The sequence below is a fragment of the Phycodurus eques genome, chromosome 20, assembly GCF_024500275.1.
Source record: "Phycodurus eques isolate BA_2022a chromosome 20, UOR_Pequ_1.1, whole genome shotgun sequence".
NCBI lineage: Eukaryota > Metazoa > Chordata > Actinopteri > Syngnathiformes > Syngnathidae > Phycodurus > Phycodurus eques.
In genome coordinates this window covers 12800182-12806772 of record NC_084544.1, presented here as the reverse complement: position 1 = coordinate 12806772, position 6591 = coordinate 12800182, and positions in this window count along the sequence as shown.

Sequence of the window (6591 nt, the reverse complement as noted above, 5' to 3'; positions counted from 1 at the left end):
CACAGAACCCGCTTGGCAGTAGTGAGTCTCTGCTTTGCTGTTCCCTTCAAACGCGGCCACTGAATACTGATATCCATTATTGCACGGCTGTGACGTTTCCCGGAGTCCCTCTCCGAGCACGTCCAAACCCACAACTGTCTTTTCAGGCGCCTCGATCGTCCAGATGAAAGTTCTGGGGAACTCGTTGAGGAGCGAGGGCTGAGTTTCGACTGTTGAAGGGCTGCAAGTGTCCTTTGTGCATTCTGCATTACAGACAGAAGAGAACATGCACACATTGTTTTATTCTTTAACCAGGGAAAACAAAATACAGTGGACCCTTCTCTTTCGCGACTCAGCAGTTGCAGTTTTTTTTCTTCTTCAGGACATTGTGATTGTGCGATTGTTTCTTTTTTAATAGTTGTTTTTATAGCTTTTATGATAAATACGGTAAGGTATTAAAAACAAATGTTGATTAAAATGAAGTAAAATGACAATATGTATGTAAAATAAAGAACATTTGAACAGTCTCGCTGCATTTTCTCTCTCTTGGGCTCGGACTCCTTTTTCACACCTGGATTTGGGGATCCTCTGCCATCCCCCCTTGCAGGTCCTCTCCAGTTCTGTCAGGTTGGATAGTGAATGTTGGTGGGCAGCCATTTTCAGGTCTTCCCAGAGATGCTCAGTTGGGTTTAAATCAGGGCTCTGGCTAGGCCATTCAAGAACAGTCACAGAGTTGTTCTAAAGCCACTCCTTTGTTATTTTAGCTGTACGCTTAGGGTCATTGTCTTTTCTGAAGGTGAACCTTCCGCCCAGTCTGAGGTCCTGAGCTCTCCGGAGAAGGTTTTCGTCCAGGATATCCCTGTACTTGGACGCATTCATCTTTTCTTCGATTGCGACCAGTCGTCCTGTCCCTGCAGCTGAAAAACACCCCCACGGCATGATGCTGCCACCACCACGCTTCACTGTTGGGACTGTATTGGACAGGTGATGAGCAGTGCCTGTTTTTTTCCACACATACCGCTTAGAATTCAGGCCAGAAACGTTTATCTTGGTCTCATTACCATCTTGGACTCCTTCCAGTGTTTTTTTTATTTTTTTTTTTTTTTTTATAAAGAAAACTCCATGCGGGCTTTCATGTGTCTTGCACTGAGGAGAGGCTTCCGTCGGTCAGGCCACTCTGCCATAAAGCCCCGACTGGTGGAGGGTTGCAGTGATGGTTGACTTTCTAGAACTTTCTCCCATCTCCCGACTGCATCTCTGGAGCTCAGCCGCAGTGATCTTTGGGTTCTTCTTTACCTCTCTCACCAAGGCTCTTCTCCCCCGATTGCTCAGTTTGGCCGGACGGCCAGCTCTAGGAAGGGTTCGGATCGTCCCAAACGTCTTCCATTTCAGGATTATGCAGGCCACTGTGCTCTTAGGAACCTTACGTACAGCAGACATTTTTTTTGGTAACCTTGGCCAGATCTGTGCCTTGTCACAATTTTTGTCTCTGAGCTCTTCGGGCAGTTCCTTTGACCTCATGATTCTCATTTGCACTGTGAGATGTAAGGTCTTCTATAGACAGGTGTGTGGCTTTCCTAATCAAGTCCAATCAGTATAATCAAACACAGCTGGACTCCAATGAAGGTGGAGAACCATCTCTCGGATGATCAGAAGAAATGGACAGCACAGAGTTCAATATATGAGTGTCACAGTAAAGGCTCTGAATACTTATGGCTGTGTGATATTTCAGTTTTTCGTTTTTTAATAAAGCTTCAGAAATTTCAACAATTCCATTTTTTCTGTCAATATGGGCTGCTGTGTGTACATTCGTAACATTTGAATTTGCACTGCCAAGGCAAACAAAACTTTGCGTAGCAAGGCGATAATTAGAAGGCTGGTCTGTGAACTCACCGATGAGCTGTCTGATAGCGACTGCATAAGACTCTTCTACGGGGCGGGAGCAGTTGAAGAGCAGCTTGACCTCCTCGTCAGGCTTCAGAGCAAGAATGGCGTGGCAAACCGTTTGCGTGTCATTGACCCCCCCGACTGTACACACTGTGCACCCGTTCGAGGGCAGGTCATTTGACATCCGTCACCGATGAGCCCTTGTCGGGCCGGACCGTCAGCCGCAAGCATTCTGAGGAAACGGACCGGAAGAGGTCAGATGATGCAAGGAAAGGAAATTCAGAAATGACAATAGAACAGAAGAGATTGTCAGTGTGGTTTGGCACATCGTAAACAATTTATACATTACCATTTATTTGTCAAGGGCCGTTAACTCAATATCAATGATATACAATAATACTAGAGCTGCGTCACATACTCTGCATTTACAATTTATCATTTGTGGCTGACAAAACAACGGCCAAGCTGAATTTGGATCTCATCTTATTGTACAAAGGGTATTTAATAAGTTGGCGAGGAGCTGCTTCTGAGGTGACAAAACAAAGCCAAATTCATTGAACCCTCCTTTCGGTTTTGAAAGACCCAAATACTCTCCTATCATCCAATACAAAATAAAAAGGTGACTTGAACAGGTACTGGAAAAGCTCGCACGTTGAACACTAAGCCATGTTGATATTCAAGTATAGATTTAGTGCAGCCACATTTGTCAAATCGCTCAAGCCTAAAAATCTGGTGGGGTTTTTTCCTAAATCTTCATTTATTGGACTTCTAGTTTCACAAAACTAAGAAAAGATAAACAAGTGCAAGCTTTTTTTAAGAGGTACAATTCTGTATGTGGTTTCCGAGTAAAAAGTTTCAATATTTTCGAGATGCGTCTGTAACAGCGCACATTGGTTTTGTTGAACGCGTGCGCTAGACTATTGCCAAAGCAAGCATTCTGTTAACCTCGAGAACTTGAACGCATCCGTTTGTATGACATTCAGTGATACAGCAAACAGGAATATAGCATTTCAACAGTGAAACGCACAAGTACCCACATTGATGTTATAGTGCAGCGATTGAAATGGGTTATGTCATCATCTCAACAGCGATCCAAAACAAGAACTCCACTTTTAAGGACACTAGAAATTGCCACTGAGCAATCTTTCACAGTATTTTCAGTCAATTTTGACATGGGTCGTGTCACATGTTTCGAAGAAATTGTCACATGACCAGAGCCGTTCACTTCCTGGTCGCACATTGAGGAGGACGGCTGCCCGAAACCTCCCAAATGAAAGGGGAGCAATTCCCAAAAGGTACACCGATCCGTTTTGGTTGTATGAATTGCATCATCCAGCGGATACGTGAGTCATCTGCCGTCATAAAGGGGCCAACGCACCCCCCTCCCAGAGACCGGGTTAGGTCAACGGCCGAGTGTTGTTCTCGGTTCTTGAGGTGCCTCGAGATTGCACATTCCACCACCACCACCTCTTCACTTCCATCTTACTCCTTGATGAGATGACGGACGACAAAGAAGGAACACTGGAGCTGTTGCACAATGAGGGGAAAACGGACTCTTTGACGAGATCTCCCTCTCCGGTGCGATCAGAAATAGCCATTAACCTTCCATATTGCTTTCGGGAGGGTCTGTTGATCTGTTCGCTTTCGAAAGGATAGTGGCACAGACGTTTGGTGCAAGGCCTTTTGTCTCAAACACAAAGAACGTTGATATCTTCAAAGAGCGAAGCGGGCCGAAGAGGTTCAAAGTCAACACATTGTGTGTGGCAATGGCGTGCTTTGTTTTTGTCCTCCGTATGTACGCAGGCCCGCGTCGAAATCCTACATTTCTGTTCCGTTACCGTCGTGACCGACCGACAAGGTAGTTCCAAAATAGTTTTGCACAAACAAATGTGCACTATTTTCAAGGTGTCGGTCCTGAGGGGCCCACATTTCTTTCCATGCGAATTTAAGCCTAAATGAAAAAGGGTCAGCTTCTGCTTCTCACACACACACACACACACACACACACACACACACACACACACACACACACACACACACACACACACACACACACACACACACACAAAGGGACAGTCACGGCTCTGTAGCAGATTGCAGGTCAATTATTAATGGAGAGCTCGATGATAACTCGAGCGCCATAAAAACTTTTAAAGGGGAAGATCTATGTGGCAAACTAAATCTCTTTTCTCGGTAGGCACAGTGCGTTTTAGGTTTTCTAAACCGGGTGCTTCAGTTGCAGCTGCGCGCTTTGGACACGACACCGCCCAGTTTTACATTTGAGCATTATACGTTTAAAAAAAAAATAAAAATAAAAAAAATAAAAGGACTTCATTGAACAACTGATCCGTCGCAGCATAAAGCTCACCTGATGAGTCGAGGACAAGCAACAGCAAAAGTCCGAGCGGCGCGCAGGTGTCGAGCCGCATGGTCACTTGAGCGTGTCAGTCCTCCTTACTTCCGAAACACGGCCAGGATCATGTTTTGAAAGGATTTTGCTTTTTCTTTGGTTTGGTTTTTTTACCCCCCTCAAAAAAAAAAACCAAAAAAAAAAGACGTAATAAAGCCCAGTTGTGGTGTTTCAAAGTCGCATTTTGGGTCCTGTGGGTCCCGCATTCGGGCGCTGACAGGCAGCTACGAACTTCCTGCTTACCTGAGCGGCAGGGGCGTGTCCGCGGCCACGCTGACCTGTTCAAACCTGACAGGTGAGCTCTTTCCGTCCTACCCTTGTAAAAAAAAAAAAAAAAAAAAAAACCTCTTCCGCTCTTTGTGGCGCGTGTGGCACGACGAGCGTCCTATTTATAAGCACTCAAATATGCCGCAGATGGTTGGGTGAGGACAATGGAGGCGTTTCAAAACAAACACGCAGAGTTGGCAGTAGGGGCGATGCTAGCTTCTGACGATGGTGGGGCTCTGCCCACAGGGGGGGTGGGGTTATATTACATTTGGGGCAATAATAATAATACATCTATTTATCGATCCTATAAATGATACACTTTTAACGGTCTGTTTTATTGTCAGCTTAACCTCAGTTTAGCTCCTAAAACCAATAGGAGCATTTCATCCCAGAGGAAAAGAATAAATACTTAGTACGTAATCTTTTCATTTGAGTCGTAGACAACACTGTTGTAAATGGGGTATTATTTTTTGGTTTTTGTCCCCCCCCCCCCCCTTTTGTCCTGTCGAAGATTCTGTGAGCTTCATTTTCTTAGTTACTATGCTGTTGTATGTGTAAGCCAATAGATGGCTCTAAAGCATTGGTGTCAAACCCAGATGCGGCCCGCCATATCGTTTTATGCGGCCCGCGAAAGCAAATCATGCTCGTCAACTTCTGTGATTTTTGCTCAAATCTGTACCCAAATTCCAAATTGTCATAATAATATTCGTATTTGCGTAGTTACTAAAACACATTGATTTCTATATCACAAAAACCTGCCATTTGTACAGGGGTGTGTAGACTCATTATCGCCACGATGACTTCCCTTCGCCTCCTTTGTTAATAGTTGTTTTATTGATTGTGTTAACAAAACTAAATGCATAAGTTAACGATATAGTAATGTGTTTTCTTAATAGTATGAATCATTTTGCAATGGGTGCCCATTGTCAAATATAAGTCAAATATAAAGAGAGTGTGGACATGTGAACTCACCGCAGTGCTCCGTCATTGGTTCCATCAGCATCACATAGTTTAAGGGCACCACGTCAACACAAGCGGCTCCATTTCCCCCGTAGGCGAGCAATTAGCTGCTGTGGCTTTGCACAGTCTTTGCCATTTTGTAAGTGGATTTCTGTCCGCGTGACTGCGGGCTGTTCCACTCGTCCCGGATGAAGCGTAGGGGTGGGTTGTTTTCAGAGAACCCCGCCCCCAAAAAACTACATATTCTTTTGAAAATGAAAATGAAGTGAGAACAGTATTTGTTTTAAAAACAAAAAAAACCTGAGGCTAACAGTTTCTTTACGGTAAGTAGTAGCTAGTCGCTGTCCAATCACTTTAAATTGTTTTAGATTGTTTTCGCATGTTAATATTTAACTTCGATCCCCTAAAAACCGATGAGAAGCTAATCCACTGTGACTTTAGAACTTTGGGTTATAGTTAAGTTGCAGATGCTTCATCCACTCGTCCCAAGCTTCTGCTGCCAGTTTGTCTATTGTCGGCGAGGTTCTGGTCTTATAACAAGCTTGTTGAAGTGACTGAACTGCAATAATGTGGAATTTTTTGGGACAGTAATGGTGGCTTAGTAGATTTCTTTCTGGATCTGTCAACACCAGCCAAAATCGAAGACACAATTTTACCCGCATTCAGAGAAAGGTCATGTTGCACTGCTGTTGTGCCCTTGAGCAAGATACTAAGTGCCCCCAGTCCATCATCAAAGTGTTCAGAAAATGTTTAAGTATAGTACATTTCAGATCTTCATGATTAAATTGGCATACTTACTACAATGTAAACTAGATATTCCATTTCAACCGCACTTGAGTTCACTCGCTTAAAAGTACGTGAATGTGCTTTTTGTCGAGGAGTCTTATTTAGCAACTAAAATGAGTTTTTTTTTGTTTGTTTTTTACGGGCTATGAAGAGCATTTTACTCGCTCACGGCCGAAATGATCAAAATGTGACTAACACGCTTGACGCTCGCTAGTAAGCCTGAACAATGAATTTCACTCCCAGAGTTGCAGAGGCTCCCTCCTGCCTCCACATGCCACATGACGGAGACATTCCTGAACAGA